Source organism: Thermobia domestica, chromosome 6, assembly GCF_964235325.1.
Source record: "Thermobia domestica chromosome 6, izTheDome1.hap1.1, whole genome shotgun sequence".
In the NCBI taxonomy this organism is placed as follows: domain Eukaryota; kingdom Metazoa; phylum Arthropoda; class Insecta; order Zygentoma; family Lepismatidae; genus Thermobia; species Thermobia domestica.
This window is the reverse complement of record NC_137459.1, coordinates 173,822,476-173,838,476: the sequence shown is the minus strand read 5'-3', so window position 1 is coordinate 173,838,476 and position 16,001 is coordinate 173,822,476. Positions and strand designations below refer to the sequence as shown.

Below are 16,001 nucleotides of genomic sequence, written 5' to 3'. Positions count from 1 at the left end.
AGGCAAGAGAACAAACAACTAATGAAGTATCTCAAAAAGAACGAGAAGACCATACGTGGCTGGCAATGCTGATGTTTAGTTACATATTTTGCCGCTAGAGCGATAGTAAATCAAGATGGAAGGAAATTAAGGCAGGACATCGTTTTCTATTCTCGAATTTCATGTAAAACAATCTGTGGTTAGTGATCAACAAAGCTGGGGTTATGTTAAAAACCAAGTGTATCAGCCACCCTTATCTAACAATTTACCTGAGCTGTCAGAACGCATTCAAGAAGCAGTTGAATCTATTGACTCTGCGCCAAAAATTAGAATATCGGATTGATGTGTGTCAAATTACAAAAAGGCATACATATTGAGCATCTTTGACGTGGAACGTAACTCGCATGTATTTATATATTTATTATCTAATTTAACATAAGTAGCATGTAATTGTGATTAAATAAACGTGAGTTATTAACCTTTGAAATCGGAAAGATCATTTACTATAACCCAGTATATCAATTAAGTTTCTTGGTGCTTAATCAACGTTTTGTAAAGTTGTTTTTCTGTGACATCTCCTATCGTAATTTGTGCGTTTACGTGTTGGTGTGAAATAATGATTGTATTTACAAATTTGTCCGTGTCACGTGATATTTAACAAGCTTATTGGTCAGCTTGACTTTTACACTTCTAGGAAAGATTTTTTTTTTCTTGTTACAAAACAAAATAACTTTGCATTTCACATGGAACTGGTTTACCACGGATGTATTTGAAGTACGAATTACAGTAATTTCATTTTATGTTAGTTCAAGAGACCTACTGCAAATATTGAACACGTATTTTGTGTTTTTTTTAATTGCAAGTGTATTTTTCGAGATATTTTGCTCATTACCAACATCAGGCGATACGATGTTATCCTTTTTTTATGATTACACTGACAGACATAGAGGAGGATAAGGAAAAACAGGTTCAAGTAAAAGTTAGGTATTTTCAGTTGTAGAATCCGAATCTACAATAAAAATAGGAGGCTTCCATCTGAAAATTTAAAGTTGCCCCTCCTTCCTTCTTAGGGAGTAGGATGGCAACCTTCTTTTTATGCTAGTTCAATAGATATTTTTAAAATATTGAACGTGTGTTTCGTGTTTCCCGTTGCTTTTTGTTGCACACAGTACATACAACCTTAAGATATTTCAGTCATAACATTCACGTTTGTTCTTGCAAACTGAAAAAAAAAGTTCAAAAATTTTTCAGTGGAAACTGATGTGGAAAAAGTAGCTACATAAGAGAAGTTGAATTGTAAGCAAAAGTGTAACAAATACAAATTACGGTTCCTTCCTCACCACCGCTTTGGTGATACCAATCTACAACATACTAATTTCCTTCCATGAGTGTCCACAATATTTTTCGCTAGAGGAGGCGAAGTTTGTAGTTCATTATTATTATTATTATTATTATTATTATTATTATTATTATTATTATTATTATTATTATTATTATTATTAATGTTCTTTAGGAAAATAAAGTTCATCTCGGGATAAGGGAAGGGAAAAGTTATGACTTGATTATACCATCTCGATATTCACGGCTTAGTTTTAGTAGACACATTTTATTTTATTTTATTTTATTTATTTATTTTATTTTATTTTATTTTTTTTTTTTTGCATTTTTGACCGTATAGTATCATATAACAGGTATTTTTTGTTTACAATATAAGTTGGAAACGTAAGTAAATTTTAAAAAGATATATTGGCCAACTAAATTTAGAATATATTGTTCGTGCCTGGAAACTTAACTCAAATTATCGATTCACCTGAATTCCAGGAAGGGGAACGCCCCCTTTCTTGTGGAATTCATGTTCCATTTCAACTTCACTTCTCATACTACACATTTCTTCTAAACAAATCCATCAAAAAGAACAAAAAACACAGGATCCATAATCCATAATTCCATTGCAAGCCCTCATATTTGAATTTTAACCTCGACTTGTAAACCCTTTGTAAATTAATGAGCCCTCTTTAAGAAGGCCATCTCTTAAGAGACCTGCCTTAGTTGAAAATTCTAAGTGGTTGTCTTAATAAATACATTTCACTGCATTTCATTGAGGCGACTCGACGTGAAGTCCGGATTAAAAATTACCCTTTCTGGAAAGGCACTGTAACCCTGACTGCAAAATGGGAAAATCATATAAATTTTACGATAAATGAAATGGGTTATGATTGTCTATAGAGAAGGTCAACACAAGGGGCCATTTTCCATCTCACTTCAGCCATGAAATTGTTCACAAGAGCAAAAAGAATGACATCTTCCTCATGACAATCACTCCTAATGACACCCACATCATGCAGGCGGTAGAAGTAGCTGTATTCAAGTCTGTGACGCTGCACTTAAGAAGCTTGCTTCAGTGTTGAGAAAGGAAATTCGAAGCATCGTCGCATCGTCATCCTTTCAAAGGAGAATTTTCCAGGATTGCTGTTGCATCTCTTTAGAAAAATTCAAACAATCGCGGAGGCTAATCTAAAAAGCGGCTTCAAACTCTGTGGTCTCTATTCATTCGAACCTGAAAATTTGCTGCAGAAGATTCTCCTGACAACTGCCCTTGACCGCATCTTCATTCCATAGGGCATGGATACAAGTCTTGTGGAGTGCCTGAAGTTCCAGGCCAAGGAACAAAAGAGGAGGAAGCGGAAGCGAGGAAGAAAATGGCAATTACTGGACGCTGAGTCGCATAGTGATCCCCAAAGAAGCCCTTAACAACAGGAGAGGATGACAACATATGTTTTATTCATTTCCAAATGAGCATTGCCCAGACTGGATCCAGTGCATCATCTGCAACGAGTGGATCTGTGGTGTCTGCAATAAGATGACCGTGGACACATATTTCGAGAGTGAGGTTTGCTGGGAGGATTAGAACTGTTCTGATGAAGAGGAAAGGAACTTTGCGACAATATTTGTTTTGTTTTGTTTTGTTTCTTACTCCTGTATATGTACGACTTACGTTTGTAGTAAAGGATTTTTTTTTTCAGCTAGTATTCCACTTTTGTCGCAGGATCACACTAACGCTTGCCCCTATGATCATCCCAATAGGTGTAAAATTCAACAATATATTGTTTTGCCAGACTTATCGAAGATATCCCAACAATGAGGGTGATATGTGCATAGGCCTAATATCGTTTTTGCCAACCCTACTCTTGAATAATGACACTTGCCTATAATCTTAAATGTTCACAAGATGCTGATTGGTGTAACTACTACGGAACAACACATCTGTAACGTCCACTGCATGGACTTCACAGGACAAAAATCTCTGAAACCCTATCGAAATTACCTTCTTTCACAGTAGTCTCGGAGGAACAAATCCTACACTGCAAAACATAAGGAAACTACTTTCAGACATTGTAGGACACTTTACACATTACCGACACACTTTGAACACCTGCAGATTACACATATTTACTCCTTTTAGATATTGTGCTGTCCAACTATGCCGCAGATGTATGTACAACATGTGGGAAATGTGTGTCAACACTTTGATTTCGAATTGTTTGCCGAGAAGAAATGTTTTAAATATGTTATACCAGATACTATTTTTAGAGAATTAACGCTATTGAACACGCAAATCACACTTTATAAACACTATTTCAAAATTTTCCCCTCAACATCTGTACTTTGTGTTTAAATGGTGCTTTATTTTTTGTACAGTGTAATACATGACTCAGTTTTACAACCACTATTCCACAGGGAACCAAAAAATCAAATTCATCTATACCATGACCACTATAATCAAACAATTTTGGTTGATAAAGCTCGTACTATCTTGAGAAAACAGTTCAGGAAGAAATGCACACATAAAAGGTTCGATCGCTCAGCTCAATGACATAACACTATACATTTCACATAGGAACAATCCTAAATTACTGTCGGTTGTGAATGGACTATGAACTGTGAATAGCATACTTACTAATAGATACACTGCTACATTTGATAAAGTCAACACCCATTGTAGAAATGTTTTACATATTTTTTGTATCATCATTTGGTTTAAAAAAGTGTAGATAATTCCCATATTCAGTGTTTAAGATAAAGTTCGAAAATATTTAAAATGGCACGTTCAAATAATATTCAAGTTCTTGTTTTGTTGAATGTTATCACTATCTCAGAAGATGAGGAAATTGGTGGAAACAAATTTGTGTATTCATATCGAACACAAGAACGTCAGAGTCCTACAATCAAGGTCTATCTTTCAGGTTAAATCTTTCAGGAATAATTTCTTTTATTCGCGGAAATATCAATGATCAATCTTTTGTTTGAAGAATATACAGTAGTGACCCTCCCATATACCAAATATTAGGTGATTGCAACTTGTGTATTATACGAACGTGGTTAGTGAGCCACTCAGCTCAATTTTTACTCCAAGTGTCATTAGATAATTATCTTTCGTGTAGGCATGTGTGAAACTTCGATCTGTCTCTCAGGCGAATTGTTAGCTTGCGTGGTTCCTGGTATAACTCAGTTCAGATACAGAATTTTGGCTGTTCATCTAGAATCGTGAATAATTGGAGGATACATGACTTACAATGTAAGAAACTGACATTTTTAGCAAGGTAGTAATAAGAGCAAGGATAGATTGTATTCACGCAAATTTTCCCTTGTAGTTTAGTGGGTAGTGCAGTGTAATGCGTCCTGGGTTCGACTCCCGGTGGAAGAGTACTGAAAGGATTACGATGGTTAAGTTTTCCACCTTAAACTGCCGGTCCACGTAGGGTGCAAAATCTTGCGAGTTGGAATGGGGAATTTCCACTACTAGATAGTTTTGGAAGAAAAATTGTCCCTTTAATAACTTACTGGGGCTGAATAAAGTTACACTATTTTCAGAAATTTGCAAATTATCTACAGTAATTCATATGCAACTAGCATATATTTCATATGTAATTAATGAATGAACTAGTGGTTTGCGATATTCCTAATCTTGCATAGTTTAATAATTACGGATGTTGAAATATGTGAACCGTCGATGTCGAAACACTCCAGTGCGAAGTTCTATTTTTTTTTAATTGTTATCATTTCCTTTACACGCTCGTCTTCTCCTCTTCCTCCACACAACATACACTTCGACTGTCATGATTTCGTACCTTGGGTATGTGGAGAGCGTACGCACCTTTGGTGCAGAAGAGCAGGATTTGATTCCTGGCACAAGATATTGTGGTTCGGGTCGCACATTAAACTCCAGGTCTACGACTCAAATAGCCAGGCTGCTGAACTGGGCGCAAAACTCAAATCAAATATATATAAAAAATCACACCTTGGGTCCACATGTTATACAACCTCACTGTTAAACTTCAACAAACAACAAATTTCACCAAACTAAGAGTCATTTGGGCTGCCATAGCCCTTCACGGTTTTAATATCAGATAATTAATTTACTGTATTTACCACTTTATCTTGGATTTCAGCTTTGATAAACTGTATCATCTTAGATAACGAGGTAGTATAACTTCGCCACGGATTCCGTGTCCATTTGTCCTTGAGTGTCTTTCATAGTTTGGTAATTAGTGTTCCTATAAACACACAATACTGTATATTTTATTAATTGTACCAGTTTTCTATATTTTTAAGTTTCCTGATTGTATGCTCAAAATTAATGTTACCTTGTTCATTTATACACTTGAAAAGATTATATTTTCTTTAAAATTAACTCGGGTATAAATAATCAAAAAGCATAACAATTTGCAAACTTTTGGCACATTCTTGACTATGTTTTGTTTACGAATATTTTATTACACTTCCAGTGTGTATTTACTAGACATAACCTGATATGAAGAGTGACAATCGAGTAATCAACCACATGAATATTTTCGAAGATAACTCTTTAAACATTCTTTTGACAAAACATGATCTGACTCAAAGAGTATTTCTTTTTTAGGAACAATTTTCTCCTATTTGAGAAGTATAAGATGAAAAAAAAAATAGTTTTGTAGTGGAAAATAGTTGGCAACCCTATCAAATATAGACCTAGAAACGAGCGTAGCAGACGAAGCAATCTTGAGGACCAATTACCATTTGCACTCTTTCTTCCATTTTTCCGAGCTGACTTGCGCCAGGCAGAAAAATCCCTGTAAACGACCGTAGCTGGACGTCTGGTACGACTTTATCTGGATGTCCTGTCAGATTTCGCTACAGCAGTGCACCTTAGTGCTAACATAACACACCTTCCATCAGCCCCAGAAAAAAATGTACACATAAAAAAAAAAACATGAGAGAGAGGAAGATTATCTGCATTATTACACATTCTCGCCTACATAGGATGTTCCAACGCACAAACATTTCCTTTACAATTGAAGTTGCTGGCTTCTTTCCCTCTTCTCTAGAGCCACTTTCCAGGATCACTGCATAAATAGCAGAGTTTACACCAAATGATGATACAGTGCAAGAGTTGATGGTGACTAGAAGTAGAAGATATCTTCTACCGTCATCCCTAAGAGTACCACGAGAGACGAGTATAATGGGAAAGTGTTATCTACAACCTAAAATTTTTTCTTCCATTTTTTCTCTATTGTCGACGTTTTATTGCTTTTTAGGTTTTAGTCTCCGCTACTTGTACCTTTTGCGTTTAGTCTCTCTTACTTTTACCTTCTGTTTAAACCGCTTTCGCATATTAAAATAACACTGTTGCACAGATTAATATGTTGATGTTTAGACGAACAAAACCAAATTTAAGTAATGCAAATGTTAAAAAGGCAGAGAGAGAGAGAGAGAGAGAGAGAGAGAGAGAGAGAGAGAGAGAGAAATACAGCTAAAGTTACCTAATTTTTGTCATGTTAATAGCAATGAAACAAAGCATTACACTAAAGACACTTTATTCATGTGAAATGCGAAGGATTTTCAAGGCACCATTTACACTTCCTAGTCGCCCATCGTAACACTACAAAACTGCAAAACGCAAGCATTTCCATGGTAAATATTTCCACACTACAGAAGGAAATATAGACTTTACCAACATCATCTGCATCCAATATAAATTTGTGATTAATTATAATTTCTCTCTTTTTTTTCATGAGAGAACCATTTTTAATAGTCAGAATGTCCTATGCATCACCCTACTCTTGTTCCTTTCGAAAGAAAATCCGTAATAATAATAATAATAATAATAATAATAATAATAATAATAATAATAATAATAATAATAATAATAATAATAAACTCGGTGCAGGAGACTCGGGTTTCATCCCCCGGTGAGAGTTCATGTGCTTCAGATCCAACATTGAGCTGTGGATCCATGCTTTATATGACATCGTTGCTGAGAGAGACGATAAACTTTAATCCAACCAACCAACTTACAAAAATATACTTGCATTTTTAAAATAAGTTGATTAAAATCACCTTAATTTTATAATACTTCTAACTGAAATGTCCGTTTTACTCACGAGGAGAATAGGTTTATGGGAAATATTTGAATTCCCTTCTACCCTAGAATATGAATTCTTTCCACATGTGATTCTTTGATACACAGAATAAGAATATCGCACATATTTCCATGGATTTCAAAAATTCCACCATAAATACTGGAATGGAAAAATTTAACTATTAGTGTGTATGTTTCCCCTTAATTGTTCGACATGAAGAAAGCAATTCGGTATATAAAGGCCTTTGTGTCAATAATACGGATATGTTATTTGCTAGCATTTAGAAAAAGATCAGTGACGGAAAACATTATCCGCAATATTGCGCGAGGGAACATTATCTAATAAATAAATAAAATTAACTCAATCAAACTCTTCAACTAACAAAGAACAAAATCGTTATGAAAAGAAACTTAAACGACACGAAAAACTAAAATAAATTCCGTATTATTCCGTCTCATGAATTACAATTGTGTTGCAAGTCTACTCTGCATTTTTCATAAAATAGAACGAACGGCTAAACTTCCACGAAATTCACATCAAACCTTAATCTACAGGAAATCTATAAAATTCATGGGAGTGTTACTATTTTCTTTCCCTGGAGGCACTTATAATAATTTACTTATCAATTTTGCATATTTCTTGTCTTCTGCGCATTAATCACATGTTAAGATTTGTTTCTACATTTTTCATGTTTGCTCATGTCTTGTTTTACTAGTATTATTTTACCGTGAAAATACAACTTATGGAAATTATCGAATGCGATACAATAAAAAATAATCCTGAAACTTTCTTTTACATGAATAAAAATAAACTACACATTCAGAAATAACTACTAACGGTTGAGACAATTTTCATAGAATTAACTCATGACTTCTTGAGGCGATTTTCAAATGCTGTGTAGATATTATTATTTAGGGCAGAAAGTTTCTATAAAGTTTAAACACAATACATGATTCTAACTCTTTCGTGTAACGGAATTCTAGGATTTAATGCAAGAATATTGATTTTCTTGATAATAATGATTAAGTACCTTCTTTTTCTCTCTAGGTATGGAAGAACTATGGTGGTAGTTCATCTCCCTTGATGTGAATGAAATTTTCTTTTCAATTTCGCTGGGAATATTGATGTTTTTACAGTAGTTGGTATGAATTATTCTATATATGATTACACTTTTACGTAGAATTTATCATAAATGTATATACAATCATGTATCAAATTGTATTGGACAAGAAAATAGGACGATGTGAAACAAGAGAATAACACAATTTAGATGTCACTTAAAACGACTTTCTTGTTAGAATAACCTATTATATATGTTTTCTTTTATTCTTGAAATTCAGTTTCTTTGTATTGTTATTTACAAATTGTGTTGTTTGCAGGAGTGTATTTTTTCCTTGCTATAATGAGGTTTCTCATTACAAGGAGTGCCATGAATATTCCTCTTTACTTCTAACTATTTATTGTTGATTGAAGAATATATTATTCTGACAGAGATCAATACATTTGCTTAAATTAGAAGCCTTGCCAAGAAGGTACAGTGGCGTAAGTATGTTGAATACATGGACTCAATTGGTGATTTTACTGTTAGCAACCCTAAACTCTTTTGGTCTATAATTAAATCTAGATCAAAATCTTCGGGCATACCGGCAACAGTTCAAGATTAAAATACTGAAGCGAATGATGATCAACGACCCGACCTCTTCAATAACTACTTATGCAAAACATTTACTTCCCTTCCCTCTACAACCCATCTTCCCCCTCTCGCCCCATCTGTTCGGACACCTTATCAAACCTCTCTACCACCCCGGGAGAAGTTCTAGCTCTCTTGCAATCGTTATCTCCATATTGATCAGTTGGACCTGATAACATTGGTCCTCTCTTTCTCAACAAAACAGCGTCAGTTATTGCGGTTCCTCTATCTATCTTATTCAATAGATGCTTCAAGGAAGGGTATTATCCGACCAGTTGGAAACTAGCTCACGTGACCCCAATATATAACTCAGGACTTAAAGATCATGTATCCTCCTATAGGTCAATATATCTTCTTTCTGTAATATCAATTATCTGCGAAAAAATAATCAAAGACAGGCTACTTAAATTCACCTCACCTCACACCCACAGTTCTCAGCACGGCTTTCTACCGAGAAGCTCAAGCTCACAAACTTAAGTACTCTTCTTTCCTGTGCAGTCAAATGCATGAATAACAATCCTCAATTAGATGTAATCTACTTTGATCTCTCGAAGGCTTTTGATTCTGTCAGTCATATTCATCTTCTTCATAAACTCTCCAATAGATTTAATGTACACTCATGTCCAAAATGATGTCGCATGTCTATAACTGTCTTCTTGTAAGAATATAATTAGATAATCATTTTGCAGGGTACTTTTAATACTGATACTATGTGTATAATCGGGAAATGTATATTTGTGGTAAATTTCATAGGAAAAGAATTATAAATAGAAAATTAGAATAAGTAAAACAGAATGTTGCTAAATGGACAAGAAAGTTTAATTTTCGTTTTATTTCTTCCAGAAACAGTTTGTTTTGTTCTTGTGACATAAACTTTATTTATGTATTTATTTTTTTTGTATAGCAGTGTAAATTTAGTAAAATATGACGAGGAAAAATGGTGTAAGTAGAAAGTATATGGAAACGGAGCAACCTTGAGCAAGCCTATGGATACGGGGCTGATCACTACTAAATAAATAAGGGGCTGATTCTCCTGTTGTGTTATATCTACTAAATAAGACTTAAACAAATGCAGAGTTCTTAAGCCTGTAGGTTAGTTAACATTGGAACAAACGTTTATATATTTTATGATTGAATTTAAAAGAAAGCGCTTTTTAACGAAACGTATTGGTGATTTTTTCCTTCGTTCTCTATAATATTTCGTACTTTTTTCTTTAAGAAATTCGTGTAAGACTTCAAATAGAAATTTTACTCAAATTTGAAAGAAACAATTCCAATAGTACATTTTTATCACTACCATCCTATGACTACGCTAAATAAGTTCTAAAACAGAATGTTCTATGATCGATTATTATCCATAAAAATAATATTGAACCTAATGCTAAAAAGTGGCCACTTTGCACCCGCAACAGTCTCGAAGGAATTTATGTTCTTTATATCAAACAAAACGTTTGAATTCCGCCAAACCTTGAACAAAAGGAAAGAGAAAGTAAAAATGTCTAACAAAGGCAGCTGGTTTCTTCCTATTTTTAAAAGTTGTGATAGAATCGAACGGTTGGCTTTAGCACAGCAGGACGTTATGTGCATTTTAAGGGTACAAAAAGGGAAATGAAAAGGAAATGACACACAAGAAAGGCAAATATAGCCTGACATTTTCTAGCACAAAGGAAAATCAACAAAAGTTACTTGACTTTTTCCCCGTTCACATACGAAAATTAATTTCTTTTTATAGCTTTGTAATTCTCCAAAGCTCACACCTGCATAATTAACGGAAAACCGTTTTAGTATCGCGATTCGAAAATACAAGGTGAGGCCAAAGTCTGTAGACAGACATTTTTTCCTATGTTTCATAGCCGAAATGGTAACACATATATATACTCTTATATAAGTAAGTTAATCCCATCCCTTCCAAATTCTTTCGGCTTTCCTGTATTAGTGTTTTGGCTACTGGTCTGTTTTAAGGTGATGGTGGTGAACATGAAGGTCACGTATCTCAGAATATAGGACCTCCTACCAAGTAGCCAATGACATCAATTTGTTATTAATTATGTTTATTATATTGAAAAAAAGTATTGCAAATTATTCATTGTAGTTATGGAAAATTCAAGATTGCTAAAAAAAACTCCAAGTATAAAACAGCTCTCTCAAGCAAGATAAAGGTTTTAAAATGTCCATGTTCCCCACCAACCTATGGTTAAGGTGAACAAGAAGAATAAAACTCCAACTGACCAAAGCAGTATATATATAGAATTCATCTTACATTTTGATTGTTTTTTTTTAACATACACGTATATTTATGTAAACAAATAACTGAAAGTTTCAGAAAAGCCGGAAGTCTCTGGCCATCCTATAGCAACGAGTATGCCTTGAATACAGGTAAACTTTTCTAAATGGAAGCAGTATCATGCGACAAAGAAACCAAACTACCGTTTCCCTACATAGGCTATATTAATGATTTTGGTTTCCAAGATAACTTTTATTTGTTTTAGTGATATTTATATCTCCGTTTTAGATTAGAGCGGTGAAAATCTTACAGAAAGCTTACGCAATAGTAATCAAACTGATAAAAAACACTTATATTTGGGTATACGCATTTCACTGTAATACAATTACAGCTGACTTCAAGATTGCGGCAGCCATCTCGAGGTTTTAGAAAATTACGAGCCACAGAAAAGCATCTTCATAATTCCTATAATACTGTTCTGCTAATATGAGATTTCTATGTCATGTAAAAATATTGCATCGGAAGTAAAATTCCATCCAGGTAACTTATATTAAGCTCTTCTTACTACCAGCGTGAACACTAACAATATTTTTAAATGAGAAAGGGTTAAAAAAATAAAATATAAAAAAAACTCGATTTCATAGAATGACTTACATTTTCCCCAGTCCGAGTTCCACCTCAAAAACTTCTTCAGTTCTGAATGTATTCAGCTCTTCGTTTCATTTGAAACACTGTCACTGAGAAAGATTTACTTCCAAACACATTGAGTTTTTCAGTCTTACCTGTAATGAAAGAGAAGCTTTTTTGTGTGTGTGAATAATTTTACATGGATTTACACAGAGCACTCAACAAATGAAAATGTTATTGTTGCTGCCACTTTCTGTAACTTGAAAATCACTGTTTCTTCATGTATTCTTTCTGTGTGTTGGTAGGACAGACAGGAAACCCCAGACGTACAGTACACATTTGGTAAAGAAGTTTTTATTATTATTATTTTCTGAAGCAGAAAGAAGAGGAGTACGTCAGGAAATGGATTTATTTATTCTGAAGTCGTTTGAAGCTAGTCGCCTACGCAGAGACGTATGAGGCGGGCAATTCACACATGCACAAACATACACACACACACACACACACACACACTTACACGTTCAAAGGATCGATCTCAAGAAAGAATACTACTGTAAGTAGAAGTGAAATTCAATCCACAAGATGTACTAAAACAGTCTGGAATGGATATACTTATTACGTAACACCCAGCAGATCCACAACACGCAAATAAACAATTAAACTTCTACGAAATTGACTGCTAAGTTAAACAGAGATCATATAGATGTGCAAAATCGATGGGAATTTCAAGTGGGCGAATAGATGCAAACTACATCAAACATACAAAGGCAATACACACAGTTTGTTCAGACAGAAGGAAACTTGTCAGACTAACCCTATTTTACATAGATTTATATCCGTAATTACTATATACAGGGTGTATTAGAATTCCTATTACAATATTTAAGTGGTGATACTACTGCCTTATAAATGAGCAAAACATGTATGTAAAGTTGCAACTGATTTAGATTTTGAATGGCTTTAATTGTAGGGAGAAGTCAACCTCGGAACTCAAACACAAAGATTAATAAATTTAGATGAATTGTCATTAGATATATACATACTTGAACTGCTACTTTACTAGCTAGGCACCTACATTTGACAGGCTCTTCAAGATTTCCAGTTTAGTTTGGTATATTCTTCAGCATTGTTCTAAATTAGATACTATTGCTTAAACATGAATTTGTGTATATATAGTTTTATTTTCTTTTCATTTTTTTAACCACTAGTGTTTGAATCGTGGAGTATCAAAATTCACTTTCCCGTAAATTGCGTGGATCGTAAGATAGAAACTAAATCGACTTTAATTTTCTTACGTTTAATTTCTTTTCTTATGTCGAACCTCCCTATGAAACGTTGTTGTATGAATTATGAAAAACTTGTTTAGCAGAGTGACACTTACACTCCACTACATACAAATTTACTTTTTAGAAAAAAGTCAACCGAAAGACTACCAAATAGCCCAAAATTACGTTCCTAAAATAACATGAGCTCATTTTTTTTTGTACAAAGTATGTTGAAGTTTAGCCCTATTCCTGCACCAAGAATATATAAGACGTGAACCTACTCTTTAAATTGGAATATAAGCCACCATAGTGTGTTGAACAATAATGTCCCACCAAACATCAAACCCAGGACTGCATGTACAGTGACCAAAGGCACGCACTAGCCGTCACACAAGCAGGAAGAGCTAATATGAGTTTATAGATTAATTGTTACTGTAGTCATAAAGTTTGTCTGATAAAATTACAGTGTATTCAAAATATTATCAACGCTGCTTTCTTATGTCTTTTTTTCTTTTCTTTTCTTCTTTTTCCTTTTCTTTTTTTTCTTTTTTTTTTTTTTTTTTGCATATGAAGCACCTAATATTATCTGAGAAACTTTTGGATATGATTTAGCACGCCACGACTGAAATGCAACCTACATATTTTTCAGTTGATTATTTATGCTGACACAATGCATCTCAAATGATAATATGCAAACAGTGTGTTCGGAGTTGGTGATATTTGAGGAACTTTTTTCTTCTTCTTCCCCTCAATACTAGGGCTGACATTTAACTTATACCTAGATTGTCCAGAAAAGACAATCTGAACTTCTAATTGTAAATTAAGTTAAATTCCGAATAGTTTGACATTCGAAGTTTGCATACGCAGTAGGTCTTGGGATATCTAATCCATTATAAAATTTTAATATAAGCTTTGAAACTGGAATTTCAGTTCTATCCCTGACAAATTGTTTTCAAATCTCTATAGATATGTCGTCACTATCGCCCTAAAAGAAAAATACTTTAAGATAATCGTTCCTATTTTTTTTTGCCCTCTTAAGTAGCTATTAGGATTAGGATTTAGATTTATGGGCTTTCAACATCTACGGCCATGTTAGCCCGCCACGTATGTAGGATGATGTCCCTCGGTGATCACACTATCCGAACAAAGGAAAGGAAGTGATCTCGTGCCTGTATATTATATACCATCCCGGCATTTGCCTGGTGTGAATGATAAAAACCCAGTAGAACCTTACCCAGGATAGCTGGCCTGAAAAATCTTATACTTTTTCCACCGAGTGTCCCACTGGGAACCGAACCCGAGATCGCTCGCACCAAAAGTGAGAGCGTTTACTACCCTCTTAGGGGCTTTAAAGTTGATTAGGTAATTAAATATGTTTATCCTTCCAATTACCGAATGCTGTACGGTTTAAATTTTAATTAGTCGGTCAATGATAGAAATTGGGAATATCAAGATGCAGGCGCAAATTCAAATAATTTTATTGCACAGAAAACTGCACAATTTCCTGTTGAAAAAATACAAAAGTGGAAGTAAAATATTTATGAATTACTTCGGGAAAAATAATAGAAAATCAGGGTAATAATTATATATATATATATATATATATATATATATATATATATATAACTGTTCGAGCTGAGAACCTTTTCCTTTCTATGAAGTCAGTTAAAATTCAATCATTAAAAAAGCGCTAAGACAGGAAGTAATTCTTGGTTAAGTGTCCTAATAAGTTCGGTCGTAATTGACAGCTTTACTTTATGTTTGGAATATAGCATTTGTTCAATAAAGAATTTCGAACGATATCAAATTTGTCACTCGAGGGATACATCTCTTCCATATAGAAAAGTTGCATTGGCGAAGTTGTCATAAGTTTTAAACAGCTAGCTATAGACAATGGGAATATTCAATGGACAATTCATAATATAGACACAACACATATAGAAGTTACTTGGATATTTAGTTTTCGACTTTTGACCTGTTGTAGAGGCTATAAGGCTCAAATTTAGCCAACTTATTTTATGCCATTACCATACGAAAACTCTTTTAAGTTCGTACAATCAAGAGATGAAACATTAGTAAGACGGCTATTTCGCACAAACTGTTTGAAATTTTTTTTAAAAAAAATAAATAAATAAATAAATAAAATAAAAATGGATGTCATAAGAGAGGATGTCATATGATTTTATGGATCTTGTGCTGGAAAAATATTATGTTTATTTATCTTTCAACTGATATCAAGGATAGTTTCTGCGGATTTTCCGGTGTGTGGCATTACAGATCTTGAAACTTTGAACGAAACTTATTATACCTCACACGAGTGCGGTCCTTGAAACAAGACAAAAGGCATCAACAATGAAATCATTTGTAACATTACCCAAATACATTGCTCGACTAGTCTAGTTGAATCAACGGCAGCGAGGCAAACTTATCACTAGTTCAAAAGGAAAGGCCGCAGGACCCATTTCTTATGCTTGTCTTTTCTTCTCTTTCAAGATGGAAACCTTCGTAATCCTACATTAGCCTAACATCCATCACTTCCTTTTCACCCATTCAATTTTTCTTTCTTCTTTTAATTCCAATTAATCATTTGTTCAGTGCCTCTTGTTGTCGCTTCATTAGAATGATGGCAGCGACTAAGAGATGAATTACACGGATGCGTTTGGAATGTTGATGACAGAGGGAAATGAAGAATCTCAAACGTAAACACCAGAGTAATGACATCCTTTTTACGTAACACTATGCAGATTCTCATGCCACTGTGGAAATAAAGTTTATGTACGAACTATCACCATGTAAGAATGTTTTGAACAAACATG

General features: G+C 34.1%; 1 long non-coding RNA gene across 1 annotated transcript in view; it reads right to left on the bottom strand.

The window, feature by feature from the left end:
- The window catches only part of LOC145687736 (uncharacterized), a 562,050-nt gene that overhangs the window by 47,650 nt on the left and 498,399 nt on the right, over positions 1-16,001 (bottom strand). The window contains exon 5 of the long non-coding RNA XR_014131730.1: positions 11,948-12,075. This is a non-coding gene — a long non-coding RNA (uncharacterized LOC145687736). The remainder of the gene's footprint in view (positions 1-11,947; positions 12,076-16,001) is intronic.